Raw genomic sequence first — 20,614 nt, 5'->3', positions numbered from 1 at the left:
AATTCCATCGGTTACGATCTTAAAATTTCCAATCTGAAAACTTGCTGAAACTAAAAAGAGGTTAAATTGCAATTTTCCAAAATTTAATTAAAGAAAAGAAAAAAAAAAATCATCATCCTCTTCACCGTGAACCAGCTTCCTCCACCGCCAACTTTGCTCAACAGCGCACCAGGGGAGGCCGGAGAGGTTTTTCGCCGGAAGGAGAGCGGCGGCTCAGCTACGTTAAGTGCATATCTGGAAAATTGCAAATTAGTCCCTGAGTTAATGTTTTCTAATTTACCTACCATTTTCACTTTCTTACTTCATGTTTTCTGACTCTTTTTTTTTTTTTTTCTCTTTAATTAAGTTTTGGAAATTGCAATTTAACCTCTTTAAGTTTTCAGAAACAAAATGAACGAGAAAAACTTGTACGTACATAGTAAAATAAAATCTGCAAACCCGAACGTACGTACACTTGTCCATACAACATTTCAACAAAACGAAAAGTCGAATATTTCTAAAAGGGACAAAAAAGGAAAAATGATCTGGTTTATAATAAAGAGGATCGGAGTTACATTCATATGTTGTTAGTCCTTCTTGTTGCTACATTTTGTTTTCCTATCAACCTTTTCTCCTAAGACCGAATTTGAGGTGTTAGGAACATTCTAAAATATCAGAACGTTTCTAGCACCTGAAATTCAGTCTTTGATGATAGGAAAACAAAAAATAGTAATGAAGAAAAAAGCTAAATCATATTTATATGTATGTCGATTTTCCTATTTCCCTTTGAAAATGTTTCCCTGAAGATCAGGACCAACAAATTCTCCTCCACGAGCAATCCACACGACCAATCCAGATACACCAATCGAGAAGATCCAACTTAATATCATATCTTCATATACAATTAGTGCCTCAACCATCTCGGTCTACAAGAAGAAGAAGAAGAAGAAGAAGAAGAAGAAGAAGAAAAAGTCATTTTTAGTTAAGCAAAAAAAATAATTCAAAATTAATTTATAGTACTCCAAAAAATCGTGTATATAAAGGGAAAAAACGTTGTGTTCAAGAAAATAAACAAGAGGTTGAGCATGGATCAATTAGATAGATGCTATATGATTAAAGAATTAGATAAAACATTGCAAAACAATATACCTCATTTAAATCCTCGAGAAAGGCCCATGTGATCCGCGTTAAAAACCATTAACCAACAATTTATTCCAAGCAAGTTGCCGAAACATTATCCTAATTTATTTCCTCAAGCTTTGATCTGATGCTGCAAAATTAAGCTCTAGACGATACAGACGGTGGATCACAGGAGCAATCACAACGACATTCTTTACCACATTGGATAAAGATGAGGATGAATGTAGCTTTTGTAATAAGTTTGAAGCTGCCATAAGACTCCGGGGGTGGTGGCGGGGAAAAATGTTGAGCGACTCAATTGGTTGGGTGAAATGCAACCGCCGCGCAAATAATTTCACAGTTCATGGCAAACAACCATCCGGGTCTACAAAAAAAAAAGAAGAAATTCGATTTTATTATCATTTTTTTTATATGTATTCCCAATAAACTCAAATACAAGATTGTCATTTAAAATATCACGGCAAAATACACATAAATGAGATAGATATACAAATACATTATTCATGTTGGTATATTTTTCCAAAATATCTTGCACTCATTTGGCATTTTTTACTACAATGATTAATACTTGTAGACTCAGTAACAACTAAAGGTAATGACGATTAATGGTTGACAATAATAAATTCAAATCTCGACTCACAATAATTTGATGATTGCTAGATATCATCGACACCCACACATGCCACGACCATCCACACTGTACTGCCGTTTAGGTCCCGCTGACAAGAATATTGTTCGATATGCCTCTTCTACATCTGTTTGTCAAAAACCAAACAAAAAGAAATAAGAGTTTGTAAAATTCACCCATAAAATATTTTTCAGTTGTACAAAAAAATAGTGAATTTATCAGCAATGAAAATAAGGTGCAAAACAGATCAGTTATTAGATCTGTATTTCATATATAAATATAATTAATTCATTCAAAACCAGAGACACATCGTCGATTATTTAAGAGTTTCAGAATCATTATTAATCAATAAATTGTTTAAGAAATCCGCAAATCGAACATCTTAATTCAATTCAATGAACTTTTACATGCAAGCAAACATATCAAGAAATGAGAACGAAAAAGAAATTAGTTTTTTTTTTTATACCAGATCCAATATAAATATTGTTGTACATATCTGATACATCTGAATCTTAATTCAATTCAATGAACTTTTACATGCAAGCAAACATATCAAGAAATGAGGACGAAAAAGAACTTTTTTTTTATACCAGATCCAATATAAATATTGTTGTACAGATCTGATACATCTGAATTAAATCCATATATATATATATATCATTAATGGTTTTAAGAGTTTCAAAATCTTTATCAATCAATAAACCAAAAGTCAAATCTGGAGAACATGAATATTATCCATCCATTTTTGCATGCTAATCAGGAAAAAGAAGACGGGAAAAAATCGGGCTGAAAAAAATTAAAAGAAAAAAGAAAAAAAATCGGGTCAAACAATAAATTGACGCATAACAGAAATCCACAAATCAAACATGAAGAACAAAAAAACATATATATATGATGGGAAGTGAAGAGCAGACCTCGGCGGCGGAGGTTCAGGAGGCGGCCTTAGGCGCTGGCGGAGATCTTCAGGCGAAGCTCTGTAAACCATTATTTTTGTGTCGGAATTTCAGACACAGAAAACGGCGTTTTAGGGTATAGAAGAGATTTTCTCGGTCATTTATATATATAGAGGTTGAGTGACGTCAAAACCTAGGAAAGTAGGGCACCTGAAGACAAGCCCACTGGGCTTTAGATTTTCTGTGTTCTAAAAATGTTATTAAAATAAATAATAGTATTTTTCATTTGTATGAGATTTTTTATGAATTATCCTTATTATGCAAATTTCATTTATAATTTATAATTGAAAGTTTAAAAAAAAATCCAAATGTAAAATTAATTGAATGTTTAGAATATCTAGAGGTAGTAACAGTTAAAGAAGGAAATGATAGAGAGAAGACAATTATACGAGATCTATCAAATAAATTTACAGAGCGGTCATCGTCAGATGCATATATGATTTGCTTCGTTAAAATTTTAGTGACGTTTATACATGGGGCTACAAGAAAATCTGCATGGCAAACTCGGAGCGAGAATCTATGTCTGCACGTAAGGTTTTCTTGTCGTTTAGCACATTCTTTATTGCTACTATATATTAATTATATTTTGGCTCGCGTCAAGGTTTTTTTTCTTTTTTCGTGCTCAAGAATCATAACAAATGCATGCAATAAATTACCATAATAAATTATCATGTTAGTTTGATCAGCAATGACGCGACAACTTCGATCGAGTCCACGTCGGCTTAGCACGAAATTAACTAATATTAATTGATCGGAGATAAGCGAATTTCGCGCTAATATAAATCCTATAAAATAGTTTGGACATGTCGTAGGAGTTAGAATAGGGGTGAAGATTATAAACAAGTTTTCGATTTCCATCGGTTACGATCTTAACATTTCCAATCTTGTAATGATTTTTTTTAGGGTTAATGTCACTTTGCCCCCCAAACTATCGTGTGTTTTGCACGTTACCTCTGAACAAATTTTTCTTACAAACTTTTATTTGAACTAGTTAAATTATTGCACTGTGGCTTAAATTTGCAATTTTCGTTCATGTCTCACTGGAATCATCTGCACGTGCGTCACATGTGAGTTTTTTGAGGGTACAAACGTCCATTCACTTAAAATACAACCCTACCAACAGCTGTACTATGTTTGCATTTTTCTTCCATCATTTCACACTTCTATGCCGCTTCCTTGCGTTTCCAGTGGATCTCCGCTGCGTATTTGCCCCACGACCACCGTTGCAATACACTTGCCATTTATGCGACAGGAGGTGTGTTTTCGGTCTGAAAAGACATAAATACTCTTTAAATGAGAACTTTCAAAAGTTTTATATTCACCCCAGAATTTTTGTATGTCTCAAATGAAGCTTTCAAAAAATTTAATTCAGCCCCTGCTAGTTTCAATAAAGCCCTCTCCTTTTCTCGTCGGCTCCGGAAACCAGACTTTGCCGTATTTAAAGGAAAATTTCGTCGGAAGTTATACTTTGGCGGTCGAGGAAAAAAGAAAATGTTGTGGAGGCGGCGATTGAGAAAAGAGGGAAAACAAGGTGGGGTAGAGGTGGTGGAGCTCGCTGCCTTAAATGCAGACATGAAATGGATCAAGGCTTTATTGAAAATGTCAAGGACTTAATTGAAAATTTTGAAAATTTCATTTTGGGACAAATAAAAATTATGGGGTGAATTTACAATTTTCGAAATTTATGATTTAAAGGGTATTGTTCAGTTGGGTTTCCTTGATTAAAATTCTATTTTTTTTGGAGGGTTTTTTCATCCTTTCACGTGCGGCCAATGGATGTAAATAAAAAGGGTCAAATGTGCTTGTTTAAACTCATTACAAGGGGTGTTTTGGCACTTAATTTTTCCAACGGGTTTTTTTCATTTTACTCCTTCAAAAACCACCAACAGGACCATCTCAGCAAAAAAATAAAAGCAAATCAAATCAATCAGCCCCTCAAAGTTTCGATAATTGCCATAGTTTTGGCAAAATAAATTCTTGAGAATAAGACGGCCAAGATTATTACAACATACGAACATAAAATGATGTTTTACTTGTAAGGGAACAAAAAGAAAAAGGAAAAAAAAAACTATTATGATTTATATAATACAAAAGCTATATTCAATCTGATTAGCCTTCGTTTACCATCATCTGGGTTTTTTTTTTTCTCCGAATAGCAAATCTAAAGGTGCCATAAACATTCTCGTACTTTCTTTTTAATTTATAAAAAAAAAGTACCAGAATGTTTGTGGCACCTCAAATGCGATATTTGGAGAAAAGAAAAAAAGTTGACCACATATATGAGCCTCAATTATAGTGGTGTCGTCGAGCTTGCAATGGAGGTCCTGGGCCATTGGTTGGTACCTTGGCTTGCAGCCACTTATTTCACACGCCAGGACTAAAAGATCCAAGACGAGTATTTTTATCAGCAACATAGAAATAAACATAAGTTGAATGAGTATGTTCTTCAGTATCTTTCTCCTCGGTCTCCCCTATATTTTATATTTTCCTTTTCCCCTTATATTTTATATTTTTCTATATAGTTGAGTCATCATTCAAATTCCAAAAATTTGGAGAGTCATCATCCAGGTCCGAGCCAGTTGCGGTGGATTTTATGGTGCGCCCTCCATCCAAGGTCGATCCTGTTGAACTCAAACTAAAAACGCTGGACAAAACCACCCGCCACCTGCTTCTAATTTGGTCAGTATCAATACCAAAATATAAACTAATTATAGACTGGTTACAATATCTTCAATAGAAATTTAGTATTATTTCCATGTATGCAAATATTATAATTAACCTGTACCGCATAGGGTTTTCCAACTTGCCATTAATTTGTTGATTGAATTATTACATGTAATTGGTTTACTAATAAAGAGAGAGACAACGTGAGGGAATAAAGTAATCATATATTATTGAATTCAAACGATCAAAATTAAAGAAACGTGAGACTAACCTCGATATGCAGTGATAGAAGATACAGTCCGGACAAGGCGAAAGGACTGGAAAATAATACGGAAGATATTGGAATTGACGAGATCTCAACAAGTAATCGTGTTAAGGCCATGAAGGTGTTCAAGACTATTCTTTTCAATATTTAAAAACTCTCATTAGTACTCCATATTGGAGAAAAGAGAGGATCACCAGAGATGTTTACAAGATGATACTGAGGAAATCGGCCAACAGGGTTATAGGAAGGTTTGGTCTGAAGAGTTTCCCTACGGAAAGGGAAAATGACCTATATATGAAATCTTCACATTCTAAGAGTTCTGAAATTCAACAACAAAAAAAAAAAACATGAGTGAGTTCATAAGCTTTGTTAAGCATGATACTTTTTTTATTTTGAAACTATTGAGCATTAAAAAAAGTTCACTTTGTAAGAGAATTTTTACCTTAATGCCGTGGTCGATATGCTTCTCCTCCATCTGTATGTCAAAATCAAATAAAAAGAAAAGTGAGTTTGTAATCTTCTTCTTTTTAATATCTTTATACAGAGTTATAAAAAATATTGAATTTATAAACAATGTAATTAAGAGGCAAAGTTACAATATATTAAAATAAAATTAATAAATAAATAACCAAAGTTAATCGTCGTTTAATGATTAAAGAAAGTGCTCATTGATATTTATTTACATACTTCCACTGCAAAAATCCGTGTACATATATTCAAACATGTTATTAGATCTGTATAAATGAAACAAATTAGGTTTTCTTTAAAAGAAAAAAAAAAAGAACAGTTATTTAATACATTTCTTTCCATAGATCTAATCCATCTTAATCAAATCCACACACACACACACACACACACACATATATATATATATATATATATATATATATATATATATAATTTCCAGAATCGTTTATGAATCAATAAATTGTCTGAAATCTGAACAGACAATTAAATCAAACATCCATAACAAAAAACATCTTAATTAATTCCATATATATATATATGTCAACTTAGTGGAATAAATAAAATCAATACATTTTTCTGCATGCATATAAACAGGAAATCAAGAAATAGAAGACGGAAAACAAAAAGCAGATATTAGAAGAGAAGGGCAGACCTCGACGGCGGAGGTTCAGGCGGCGGCCTCTGGCGGTGGAGAAATTCAATGAGGGAACGAGAAGAAGCCCAGGCGGACATAGTTGGTGCTGCTGTCTGAATTTCAGACAAAGGCAGCAGCTGCGCAGTAAGTTGGGATATAGACAGATTATTTTTTCGGTCCTTTATATAGTGAAGATATGACGTCAAAACCCTAGAAACTTAATTAATTAACCGCCGCTGAAGAGAAAGCCCAGTGGGCTCAGGTTGTTTGTGCGTCGGTACTTTATGTTCTTTTATATACGTTCCAATATTTTATAATTTTATATTAAATAATATTCAAATAGTAATGTTGTTGGTATGCAGTAAAAATGAAACAATCGAGATCGATCGATCGACTAAATTTACAAAGCGGTCACCATTAGGTAGGTCAATTAATTGTTTGATTGTAATTTCACGGACGGATATACACGGGCTATGAGGAAATCTGCGCGGCAAACTCGGAGCGAATATCGATGTATGTGCTTAGAGTTTGCTTGTCGTTTAGCAAACATTCTTTATTGTTACTAAATATAGATTTTCGCTCGCGACAAGGCTTTTTTTGCTCGAGAATCGTAATAATTATATGCAATAAATTCACATGATATAAGTTGTAGATTTATCATTTTAGGTTGATGAGTAATGACGCAACAACACCAATCGAGTCCACGTCGGCTCAGCAAGAAACTAATATTAGTTCATGGTAGATCAGCAAAATTAACGCAAATATATATGTATAAAGGACAAATTGCACGTCACCCCAATAAATTTTTAATTTTCGCACTTTACACACTCAAAATTTGGAAATGTGAATGCCCCTCTTCAAAATATTATTCTTGTTGTACATTGTCTCGATAGCAAAATTTCGACGGATTATTCACTGGAATTGAGTGTTTTTGTTGTACGTTTCCCCTTTAAATGTTGTTTTTGTATTACCTTGTCCCTTAAAAACAGTAACTTTCTACACGTTGCTCCTTTACAATGTTATTTTGTTGCACAATGCCCGACAAAAAATGGTTTTTGGAGCAAAATGCAACCAAAATAATATTGGGCAAATGGCAAATAGGCCCATGACAAGGGCACTTAATTAAAAGAGGGACATCCAACTTTTTTGTCTTTCAAATAAATCCAGCCCATTCAAACTTATTTGCAAATAAGGAAAATCCTTTTATATATACCAAAATTACCCCCAATTCATTGAAACCCAATTCAACTCTAATTTCATGATTTACACTCCAATTTAGCCAAATTTCATCAATTAACCAATTTTAACTATAATTTCAATTTTGACCCCGATTTTGACCCGTCACCACCGGAGACCGCCGGTCGCCGCCGTTGACCAATGTGGACCGCCGGTCTTCGGCGTTGACTTTTTTTTTTTTGAAAACTTTTTTTTTCCTGAAATTTTTTTCCGACCGGTCAACTGCCGTTAACCGCCGGATCTCCGGCGTTGACTTTTTTTTTTTTATATAATTTTGTTTTTTATTAAAATAAATATTTTAATTAGTATTACTGTCTTGGCTGCTAAATTACTGTCTCCGGCAGTTATTTAACTGTCGGAGACAGTAATTTATGTTAATTGACTTTTTTTTTTGGTTCAAAAATATTTTAATTAATATTACTGTCTTTGCTGCTAAATTACTGTCTCCAACAGTAATTTAACTGTCTTAGACAATAATATTAATAATATTACTGTTCGGGAAAATAATATCCATAATAATACTGTCCCAAACAGTAATATTACTGTGTAAGACAGTAATTTAGTAGCCAAGACAATAATATTAATTATAATATTTTTTTCTAAGAAAAAAAAATTTCCAAAAATAAAAAAAAAAAAAAAAACAAAAAAAAAGTCAGCGGTGGTTGACCGGCTGGAAAAAAAATTCAGGAAAAAAAATGGTTTAAAAAAAAAGTCAACGCCGGAATCTGGCCTGAAAAAAAATTCAGACAAAAAAAAAATTTCTGAAAAAAAAAAATATATTGGGGGTTAATGTGATATATTTGTTTAAATCCGAGGTCAATGTGTAATATTAAGGAAGTTAGAGCATAATGGATGGAATTGATAAGAATTATATTATGGAGGGTATTTTAGACTAAAGATATGGGGATGGGTTTAATTGAGAGACTTTTTTTTTGTGGACCAATGTGCATTTAAGTCCCATGTGATGGGCCTTTTTGCCATTCGATAATATTTTGAAGGGGGTTATCCATTTTTTTAGTTTTTAGGGAGGAAAGTGCGAAAATAAAAATTTATAGGGAGTGGAATGCATTTTGTCCATATATAAATCCTATGAAATAGCTTTGACATGTAATATTTAGAATTAGGGGTGGAGATTATAAATAATTTTTTGAATTTTGCCGATTATGATCCAAAATTTTCCAATATTTTAATAAAAAAATTATGCCAAATTGCACTTTGCCCCCTAAAAAAGGTCATTTTGGCACTTTCCCCCTCAAAATTGAAAAAAATGAGACCCTCCCTCTTTGATATATATAACTCGGTGCACTTTGCCAAAATGTGTATTTTTGAGCTAATTCTCGCCGGATTAAGGGTGTACATGTCATTTTACTTTTCCGCTTTAAAATCCGGCTTTTACTATTGAGTTACTTAGGGCTCTTTTGGTTTGGCGGATAAGGGGTGATAGACAAAATAGTCACCCTTAATCAGACGTTTGGTATGTGGGACATAAACCCGGTATTGATTGAGGGCCCGGTACCGAATCATGCATATGGGTGATAAATTATCTCACCCTCTGAGGTAGGATTGTACAATCAGTATAACAGGTGAAGATGAAATGACCAAAAGGGTCAGAGATGTATCATTCTTTACACAAAATTGGGTGTAAAAAAGACGTACATGCTCCCGTTTTCTCACTTTCACAAATTTCTGCTCCTCATCTTCATTAGTGGGTCTCCGACGAACCCCTTTCTCTGGCGCGACAACAGCAACATCCTCCGAACAAACGACGGGTAGATCTTAAAATATCTGAAAGTTATGGGTAAGTATTTTTCTTTGATTCTTCTTTCAATGAAATCGATTACACATCTAATTGGAACAATTTTCGGAAATTGAATTCGAAATCTTGTGAATTTAATTCGAACTTTTCAGACCTTTGCTCAATATCGCAGTCAGTCCTTGCAAGAGAACGAGGAAGAATTTGTCGTATTTCTCAAAATTATTTTTCCTCCGCCCCTTCTTATACTTAAATTTCTTGTAACTCTTCAAAAAGGCACTTTGATGTTAGAAGAATTTGTTGCGTGTATTTGTATACATACTTTAAATCTTCACATTTTTTTTGGGTAGATTCCTTGCTTTTTTTAATTTATATTATTATTATTTCATATATCTATTTCCCGTTTGGATATTAACCTGTTAGTGGAATCTGAAAAGGAATATATTTATATCTTTTGTTTGGTACATGCTAATCTTGTTTCAAATTTGGGAAATTATTAGTTCTAACAATTTTGTCTTTGGTATTCTTTTCATGCAGCTCGAAGGAAAAATCTGTTCTCGGGTGAGTTTCTTGATAATTTTCAAGAGTCCTTCTCGAATTATTAAAGTTGCTGGCTCATGTTTGGGAATGGGTGCAAAACAATGAAATTGGGCATGCAAAATCTACAGGTCCATGCATTCATTGGATTGTTATGGTGCCTAGTTTTTTAGGAAATCGGGTTATCATTCATCTGAAATTGGGCTGGACACTGGTCACTGCAAAGTGTTCTTGGATTCCGAAGATGTAGGCCAGACTCTTAATTTGTCTTCTCTTGGGTCGTACGAAGAGTCTTTCAAGAGGCTTGGACATATGTTTGGAATTGAAAGTTCGGAGATTATGAGCCACGTGTTTTATCGTGATGCAACGGTTGCTCTTAAACAAGCTGGTGATGAACCCTTCAGGTAAAAAAATACTCACATTGTTTAAGGTTAATAAATAAGTTATTATTACATATGTGATCCTCTGTGTTTGTTGACATGTTTTGGTCGACTATGGCGATGCTGTGAGTTTAAAAAAACTGCTAAAAGATATTCTTATGAAACCAAGCACAATGGTGCTGAAAGGTAATTACTTACCTAGATATTAATATAATATAATACAATACAAAAGCAAAACACGATTCATAAAATTTCTTTTAGGATTTTTCCAAATTAAATTAGATTGCAAAAATTTTGTATTTCAGGAAATTGATCACCGGTTTGCCAACCGCTGAGCGTGGACTTGTTTCCTTGAACCAGGCGAAACCCTTCGGCCTTCAGCATATATGCATAGATTCATTTCTAAACAAGTCAACTTTGTGAAATTATTCAAGAATGTTATATTATTAAACTCCTTTTTAGTTAAGTTGTATTGTTGGATCGAAAGCTGCTATTTTTATGTATCTGTTAAAACTTCAATCTGTCTAGCTTTAATGATGTGGATTGTCTTGTATTTTGCCCTTCCTTAATGTTGTTATCTAAATGTGTAGCCAGATGAACATTAAAAATGGTTCACTATTGTTCTCTCTCTTTCCAATTTGGATGAAATTGTGGTCATTTTTTGGTTTGGTTCATTTCAGAGGCAAAAACCATTGCTAATAGTTGGATTCATAATGACTTGTAATCAATCTGTTGGCGGCAGTCTCAGTTGTCCATTAGCTTAATGCATTATATTAACATAATTTAGTTTTTCATTGTTTAAAAAAAGAAATTATCAGTGTATTGTTTTTTTTTTTTTTTCCGTAAAAACACAGGTAAAATGAAATCCAAGTATGAAACCACCGGTACATAAATGGAAAGGGTGATTTTGTCATTGCAGATGTTATCAGTCATTATCATCCAAACCAAAAGTCACATTAGAGTTATCCTTAGTAGTAAATCCTACAAACCAAATTCACAATTTTGGCTACTATATAATCATGAATAGTGTAAAATTATATAATCCCAATAAATTTATCTATCCCATACATCAAACCAAAAGAGGCCTTAGGGTCCTAAAGCCACAATATTCACTTCCCAAATTGACGAAACGATCAATGGAGGAGAGCTACCCCCAATTCTTAGCGATTCTAAATCCCCCAATATTCAGGACAAAAAATATCAAAGGAATGTATAAAATTATGGACGAAATTGTCACGTTTGAACAATCGATGGAGAACACCTGGTTGTTGCCCGCGGATTCAATTGATTTTGGGAGAAAAGAAGAACCTTATGTTTTGTGGGCTTTGTGTGTAAATAAATATACATATATATATTTCTCAAAAAAAAATATACATATATATTTACATAATTGCTAAAGCAGTATTAGTAATATTATATTATCAGACAAATCAAATCACACCACCACCACCTCTGCTCCGCCGGTGCACCGCCACAAATATCCCAACTTCATCCCATTTCCCCATCATCTCATACGAAACAAGAAAAGAAATTAGAGAGAGAGAGAGAGAGAGAGAAACTATTATTATAATAAGTCGTTTTTTTTTTCGAAGTCCGGGAATAGCTATTGAAGCTCTTTTTAAGTATTATAAATTACAACCACCACCCTGTGCCAAAGTGTAATTACAAAAAGTTCCTTTTTCTAGAAATTACATTTAACCCCCTGTAGTTAGTAAATTTCTTATAATTGGGGGTGTTTTGTGAATAAGAAAAATAGATCAAGAGCTTTTTTTTTTTAATAACATTATTCATGAAAAAAATTCGGCAGGGGGTATTTTCAAGAATCTGTGGAATAGCCCCCCATGTTCATGTAAAAGTAACAAAACACTACCAAAATCAATACAAAAAAGTACGAGAGAGAACTAAAAACATATCACCATTGTTAGGAGTGTCCAGTCATCAATACACAGTTCATACTTCAAACATCAGAGCTGAGCAACAAAAATATATCTTTAAATATAAAGTTTGATAAAAATGAATTGAATTTTATGAGAGGATAATTTATATATTACAAAAGCTACATTCATATGATTAAGCTTTGTTCCGTTGCTACATTTTGTCCCAATGGCGACTTTAAGGGCGATTTTCATACTTTCTATACAAAAAACACAGTACTTGAGTTTTTTTTTTACCATTAGACTGCTCGAATATTCTTTAACAAACACGAGGCGATGTCTTTTTTAAGCTTCTAGAGAATAATGAGTAAAGGGTGAATGTCATCTAAAGGCGAATCTTCACAGGGTGGTGAGTAAAGCAGTAGGAATGTCTGTAGCAACAAATTCTTATCTGCGAATTTAACAAACAAGAAAATACTTGCACAAAGATAATTTATTGAATTAAAATAAAATATTGCGGGTTACAAACTCTAATTTAATCCTCTGATTATTCTCTCAAGAAAAATATATGATTGACTTTGAATTTCGGAGACGAGTCGTTGACTTGATCTTCTCCGGATTTGATTTGGATTTGAATAACGTCTTCCGAGGGTCTTGCGACTTGAATCTCGGATCGAACGCTGAACTTTGACGGATTTTGACTTGAAGATCTTGGAATTCTTGATGGATTTGGCCCTTTCAATCTTCCTTCGATCTTGATTTGATGTTAATAACGTTAATTCGAGGGTTTAGCACCGTAATCTCGAATTAAACGCTTTAACGCCTTGATTTGATGAAGAACACCTTCGATTTGATGAACTCCTTCGATTTGATGAAGAACGCCTTGAATTTGATGAAGAACGACTTGAATATTGTAGAGAGAATTTTCTCCTACGGTTTTTATTCTTCTTGAGTTGTGTCTTGAATTGTGTAGGGAGGGTCCCTATTTATAGTGGTAGAATAAGAGTCCTACACAAAGTCTTCTTGATGACGTGGCGCGATTTGATTGGCTCTCTTTAAATTGATATTTATCTCTTATAACTTGGAAGAGAAGAAACAATCCTATTGGTCAATAATTAATTGATAATTATCTCCATGACTTATTTTGCAAGATAAATTATAATCTTGGGATTCAATTTAATATAATATAAATTATATTAAATTTACGTGTCTACAAATGCCCCCTCGAGACTTGTTCACGGACAATGCGTCTTGGAGTGAATGAGTCTCGATAATTGTTTAACTTCAATTGCAGCTTGATCTAGCAAAGCACATACATTTTTTGAAATCATGACTGGACTTAGAGAGATTCTAAGTTGCCTACGTACCCTATAGAGGGATCAAGTCATAACGTAGTTCAAAATATATCCTTTTGAGGGATGTCATGCACAGTTTACACTCATGTGGACAAGGAGAAACATTTGCAGTTTAAGCTCGTGCTGAAGGAGCATTTGACTTGAATTTGTAGATAGTTTACGCTCGTATCAAGGAGCCTTGACTTGATTCCGATATATAGATAGTTTATGCTCATATCGAGGAGCCTTGACTTGATTTGGATATATAGATAGTTTATGCTCGTATCGAGGAGCCTTGACTTGACTTGGATATATAGATAGTTTAATCTTTGATACGAGCATAAACTATCTATATATCCAAATCAAGTCAAGGCTCCTCGATACGAGCATAAACTATCTATATATCCAAATCAAGTCAAGGCTCCTCGATATGAGCATAAACTATCTATATATCGGAATCAAGTCAAGGCTCCTTGATACGAGCGTAAACTATCTACAAATTCAAGTCAAATGCTCCTTCAGCACGAGCTTAAACTGCAAATGTTTCTCCTTGTCCACATGAGTGTAAACTGTGCATGACATCCCTCAAAAGGATATATTTTGAACTACGTTATGACTTGATCCCTCTATAGGGTACGTAGGCAACTTAGAATCTCTCTAAGTCCAGTCATGATTTCAAAAAATGTATGTGCTTTGCTAGATCAAGCTGCAATTGAAGTTAAACAATTATCGAGACTCATTCACTCCAAAACGCATTGTCCGTGAACAAGTCTCGAGGGGGCATTTGTAGACACGTAAATTTAATATAATTTATATTATATTAAATTGAATCCCAAGATTATAATTTATCTTGCAAAATAAGTCATGGAGATAATTATCAATTAATTATTGACCAATAGGATTGTTTCTTCTCTTCCAAGTTATAAGAGATAAATATCAATTTAAAGAGAGCCAATCAAATCGCGCCACGTCATCAAGAAGACTTTGTGTAGGACTCTTATTCTACCACTATAAATAGGGACCCTCCCTACACAATTCAAGACACAACTCAAGAATAATAAAAACCGTAGGAGAAAATTCTCTCTACAATATTCAAGTCGTTCTTCATCAAATTCAAGGCGTTCTTCATCAAATCGAAGGAGTTCATCAAATCGAAGGTGTTCTTCATCAAATCAAGGCGTTAAAGCGTTTAATTCGAGATTACGGTGCTAAACCCTCGAATTAACGTTATTAACATCAAATCAAGATCGAAGGAAGATTGAAGGGCCAATTCCATCAAGAATTCCAAGATCTTCAAGTCAAAATCCGTCAAAGTTCAGCGTTCGATCCGAGATTCAAGTCGCAAGACCCTCGGAAGACGTTATTCAAATCCAAATCAAATCCGGAGAAGATCAAGTCAACGACTCGTCTCCGAAATTCAAAGTCAATCATATATTTTTCTTGAGAGAATAATCAGAGGATTAAATTAGAGTTTGTAACCCGCAATATTTTATTTTAATTCAATAAATTATCTTTGTGCAAGTATTTTCTTGTTTGTTAAATTCGCAGATAAGAATTTGTTGCTACAAATTTTTGGGCGTGCCAAAATTTGTCAAGGCTATTCTTGTCGACTATTTGAAAACACCCATCAATCCATATTGGAAACAAGAGCGGATCATTAGAATGATTGTGAGGAAATCGGCCAACAAGGTCATCAAAAGCTTTGGAAATAAAAACTTTCCAAAACCTTTTCATCTGACACAAATTGACTTATACATGAAATCTTCACATTCTAAGAGATCTGAAATTCAACAACAACAAAAAAAAACATGAGAGTGAGATCATAAACTTTATTAATAATGAAACATTTTTTTATATATATAAAAATATAAATGAATCTATTGATGCAATAAAAAAAAAGTTAAGAATTGGTTTTACTCTTATACCGCTGACGAGAATATTGTTCGATGTGCTTGTGCTCCATCTGTATATCAAAACCAAATAAAAAGAAAAAAATGTTCGTAAACTTCTTCCATGATATCTTTATACAGAGTTGTAAAAAAAGTGAATTTATAAACAATGTAATTAAGGAGCAAAGTTACAAGTTGTTTGCGGCTGTAAATATTAAAAAAAAAAAAATAACCAGATTTAATCTGCTTTCAGTCGTGTATGTATATTCCAAACATGTTATTAGATCTGCATAAATGGACCAAATTATGTTTAAAAAAAAAAGAACAGTTAATTATTCAATACATTTTTCCTACAGATCCGATCCAATACATCTTAACTATATATATATATATATATATATATATATATATATATATATATATATATATATATATATATATATATATATATATATATATATATATATATATATATATATGAGTAAAAAGCAGTTTGCCCCCTAAACTAATGACCGTTTTGCACTTTGCCCCCCAAACAAAAAAAATTTGCACGTTTTTACCTAAACTCGTTAATTCCTTGCACGGTGCCTCCTGAACTAAATTTTCCGGCAATTTTGACCGGAATACTAAAACATGTGCATTGCACGTGAGATTTGGAGTGATAAATTTGTCCATTCATATACATACTATATATTGAATATAAATTAATCATTTAAATAAATTAAATAAATAAATAAGCAAAAAAACAAAAAGAAAAAGAAGAAAAGAAAAAGCGCTGTAACGCACTACCATCCCAACCCATCTCCAAGCCCAGCCAAAAGAAATCCCAACTCAAATTATAAAAAGTCAATTTCCTTTGCTGCCCTGTAACTCGGAGAGATTGAGAGGATTGCAGCTGCTATAAACGGATTGTAAAGACAGCGGCGATGAAGGTGGAGCAAATCTCCTACAGGTCAATCTCCGCCGCCATAGATCGGAGACTGTTCAAGGATAACGACGGTGCCGCCGCCGCCGGCGGCTCCCGTACGACCATCATCCATAGATTCTTACTATGGCGGGTTCTCCAATCACCCTTCTTTATTTCTCCTCTCAAAAACCCTCTTCCGTTTCCCCTTTTATCACCGTTTTCCTTTCCTCTATCTTCTCCGTTTTCCTCTTGTTCGTTTCTTCCCCACACCCGCTGTCGTATGCTTCCGCTTTCCAAATATCACTTTCATGTATTAGCTTGATTGTGTCTGGAGGTGAGCAGAGTTTGTTGAGAAAGAGGGTCGGAGGCGGTGGTTTGTTTGTGTTGGGCCTGTAATGCTTATTTTAATTTTTCAATCGACAGAGCAGTTTATGCTCTGAAGAACTCCGACCCAGTTTCAATAGACAAAGCAGTTTATGCTCTGATGGACGCCGTGGCAATGGTGGATTCGACCGGAATGTTTGTCTGCCCGCGCACAGGTATTGCTTTGTCGGCGTTGATGAAGCTGAGAGGGAAGGGGGTTATTAAGCCGACGAATCGGGCAGTGGTGGTTAGCAGGACTCATGGAATGAAAGTTTAGAGGTCGAAATGAAGGTAGGAAAGTTGGAGGTGATGATGATGATTTGCAGACAGGGGTCGGCCAAGGGAAGAAGATGACAATATTCTTTTTTTATTTAGTTTTCCTTCTTTTTAATAGTTAGATACGAGTGATTCATAAACTTTATGTATTTTATAATATGGGTATGAAATCCCGTTTGAACTGTGGAATTCTTCGATGTAGCCTGAGAAGAAGAAGAAACAGAGTTGTCTATGAAGATAGATGAAAAATGGCGGTGTGGGAAGAGTTTGGGGTTTTTTTAATGGCCAACGGGATGGTGGCAGCTTTCTTTTTCTTTTTCTTTTTTAATTTTATTTTTAATGATTAGTTTATATTAATACATAGGATATAAGTGAAGGGACAAATTTACCCCTACAAATTTCACGTGCAACGCACATGGTTTCTCATTCCGGTCAAAATTGCCGGAATATTCCTTTTATGAGGCACCGTGCAATGAATTAACAAGTTTAGGTAAAAACGTGCAAAATTTTTTTGTTTGGGGGGCAAAGTGCAAAACAGCCTTTAATTTAGGGGGTAAACTGCTTTTTACTCTATATATATATCAGAATCTTTTATGAATCAATAAATTGTCTGAAATCTGAACAAATGTGGCCAAGAACAGAAATCCACAAATCGAACATGCATAACAAAAAAAACATCTTAATTAAATCCATATATCAATTTTCTGGAATAAATAAACTGAATCCGTTTTTCTGCACATAAACAAGATATCTGAAGAGGAGGGCAGACCTCGGCGGCGGAGGTTCAGGCGGCGGCCTCAGACGGTGGAGAAATTCGATTAAGGATAGAATTTCGGACATAGCTATGTTTTGCTGCTGTCTGAATTTCGGACAGAGCAGTTGCGCAATGAGTTGGAATAGAAAGATTTTCTATCGGCCCTTTAAATAGAGAAAAAGTGACGTCAAAACCCTAGAAAAAAATTGAAGTGAGCGCCGCCAAATTGATGAGAAAGCCCAGTGGGCTTTCAGGTTGTTTGTGTGTCGGTGCATGCCTCACTTCTTTATTTTCTCATTTTTTATATTATATATTTGGGTTAATAGCATTTCGCCACCTGAACTTTGTCCGTTTTCGCACTTTACCACCTTAACTAAAAAAAGTTGCACGGGCACACCCAAACTCACTTTTTTCACGCACATAACCACCTAGGAGGAATATTCCGGCGAATCTTCTTCTGCTTCTCTTCTTTCTTTGTGCTTTTGTCAAGAATCAGTTTTTTCCCAAAAGAAACTCCGCGAGCAATGCTGTGATGGGAACTGTGAACGTATAAAATCATGTGGTTGATCCACATGTGGTAATTCAGACATATGCTTATTTATTTTTTTTAAAATCATTGGCCAACGAAAAAATCCAGAAAAAAAATTATATAAAATATAAATATATACATATATATACATACAAAAAAAATTGAAGTGAATTACCTATGAGCTCAGTTTATGGGTGGTGATATAACAGGATAGTCGGCAAGGCATTGGAATGTCGTTACGACGAACGAGACCAATTACAAGTAGTCTTCATTGCTCATATATACTTACACATATATATACACACAGAGAAAATCTGAATCGAAATCAAAAAAATCAAAATTAAATCAAAGGAATGGATTTCTGTAGAAGCAAACTCTTCACGCTGGGGTGCGTGTTTGTGTGTGCTGTTTGAAGAAGGCGAGATGAGTAGAGATCTGAGTTGTGGGGATAGAGAGGCGCCGATGAAGAAGCTAGGTAATTCAATCTGTGTTTGATTGTGTGTGTGTGTGTGTGTTTATTGGACGCCGGCACTGAGAGCTGATGATGGGGATGTCTGTATATGTGTGGGTGTCCGAGAAAGAAAGAGAGAGAGAACGGGAGAGAGAGAGAGAGAAAGAGAGAAAGGGAGAGAGAGAGAGAGAGAAAAAAAACAGGCCCCACAAAAATTTTGAGGTGAAATGACCAAAAAATCCTTCCATTACGCATGTGCATCGCGCGTGCGTCGGAAAATGAGAAGATTCGCCGGAATATTCCACGTAGGTGGTTATGTGCGTAAAAAACGTGAGTTTGGGTGTGCCCTTGCAACTTTTTTTAGTTAAGGTGGTAAAGTGCAAAAACGGGCAAAGTCTAGGTGGCGAAATGCTATTAACCCTATATATTTTTCAATTAGTACCTAATATAATTGTTGGTATATCCAGTAAAATCATAAGTTGATATTTCAATTTATGAACAACTGAGTTCCGTGAATAGAAAAATGAAAATAGAGCGAGGTAATAGAAGGAAATGAAATTCTACTTCGGGATAGCGCGAGATCGATCGATCAACTAAATTTACAGGCCGATCACTATTAGGTAGGTCAATTAATTGTTTAATTGCGATTTCACGGACGGATATACACGGGCAACGAGAAAATCCGCACGGCAAACTTGGAGGGAAAATCAACGTATGTACCTAGGGTTTACTTGTCGTTTAGGAAACGTTCTTTATTGTTACTAGATATTGATTTCGGCTTGCGACAAGGTTTTTTTTTTACTCAAGAATCATAATAAATGCATGCAATAGTTACGTTCACGAAGAAATTAGTTTTACTGGATGGAACGGGGATATATGAAATTAGCCCCAGTATAAATCCTACAAAATAGTTCGTCGAGCATGGACGAGCCGGGATTAGGGGTGGAGATTATAACAAACTTTTCGAATTCCACCGTTTACCGTCCAAAAAATTTCAATCTAGTAATAATTTTTTTTTATTATGATTTCCTATTTTTTGAAATACAAAATGGATCATAATCAGAAATATGTATTAAATAATCAGAAATTTTGATTTCCCTTCCGATTTTGATTTCTAAAATATTCAGAAAACGTCAAAATTTTCTAAAAGTACACTTATAATATCAGTAAAATTATTCATGAATTTTAAATAATATACAAACATATATATATGCAATTTTCAAAAGGTTTAGGGCCAAATTGCAATTTTTAGAAATCATGCTGTGTTTACTTTATCCAGCCACCAATCCCCAAGATGCATAAAATTTGACTTATATAGAATTCAAAAGGTTTAGTCCTCTGTTTTTTTTTTATAGATAAAATCACCTGTAACAAATACTTTTCCGCTCGCTGCAATCTACTAACGAATTTTGATGGCAAACTAGCTAAAGTTTAAAGAATTAGCATGTATCTTTTGAGGGAATTGTCTCCTCATAGCCTCGAGATAATGGCGGCGCCACCACTACACGTCGATTTCCTATTTTGAATCCGAGGAACTTTGCAATCGCCTCGATTTCAGATTATTCCGTCCATTTACAACAAAATTCAGATATTGATCTTA

At 34.3% G+C, this 20,614-nt stretch overlaps 4 long non-coding RNA genes and 1 other non-coding gene across 5 annotated transcripts; 1 reads left to right on the top strand and 4 right to left on the bottom strand.

The window, feature by feature from the left end:
• Positions 1-367: 367 nt before the first annotated feature.
• LOC105961951 (uncharacterized) lies at positions 368-2,780 on the bottom strand. Its single transcript, XR_001173140.2, has 4 exons — positions 2,662-2,780; positions 1,760-1,874; positions 1,129-1,483; positions 368-905 (listed from the first exon to the last, which is right to left on the bottom strand). It is a non-coding gene; the product is annotated as an uncharacterized LOC105961951 (long non-coding RNA).
• Positions 2,781-4,540: 1,760 nt separating this feature from the next.
• LOC148768709 (uncharacterized) lies at positions 4,541-7,026 on the bottom strand. The gene is made up of 4 exons (XR_016033233.1): positions 6,750-7,026; positions 6,072-6,104; positions 5,636-5,948; positions 4,541-5,365 (listed from the first exon to the last, which is right to left on the bottom strand). It is a non-coding gene; the product is annotated as an uncharacterized LOC148768709 (long non-coding RNA).
• A 2,384-nt stretch (positions 7,027-9,410) lies between these two features.
• On the top strand, positions 9,411-11,012 carry LOC105957456 (uncharacterized). Its single transcript, XR_001172757.2, has 4 exons — positions 9,411-9,765; positions 10,258-10,281; positions 10,389-10,823; positions 10,943-11,012. It is a non-coding gene; the product is annotated as an uncharacterized LOC105957456 (long non-coding RNA).
• Positions 11,013-15,193: 4,181 nt separating this feature from the next.
• LOC105961952 (uncharacterized) lies at positions 15,194-18,182 on the bottom strand. Its single transcript, XR_001173141.2, has 3 exons — positions 18,050-18,182; positions 15,763-15,808; positions 15,194-15,625 (listed from the first exon to the last, which is right to left on the bottom strand). It is a non-coding gene; the product is annotated as an uncharacterized LOC105961952 (long non-coding RNA).
• Positions 18,183-18,742: 560 nt separating this feature from the next.
• On the bottom strand, positions 18,743-18,840 carry LOC148768708 (small nucleolar RNA Z43). Its single transcript, XR_016033351.1, has one exon. It is a non-coding gene; the product is annotated as a small nucleolar RNA Z43 (small nucleolar RNA).
• Between the last annotated feature and the right edge of the window lie 1,774 nt (positions 18,841-20,614).

This window comes from Erythranthe guttata, chromosome 8, assembly GCF_056151865.1.
Source record: "Erythranthe guttata isolate IM_541 chromosome 8, IM_541, whole genome shotgun sequence".
NCBI classification, from domain to species: Eukaryota; Viridiplantae; Streptophyta; class Magnoliopsida; order Lamiales; family Phrymaceae; genus Erythranthe; species Erythranthe guttata.
Note: the sequence above shows the minus strand (reverse complement) of the source record. Positions and strands in the feature narration are given on the sequence as shown.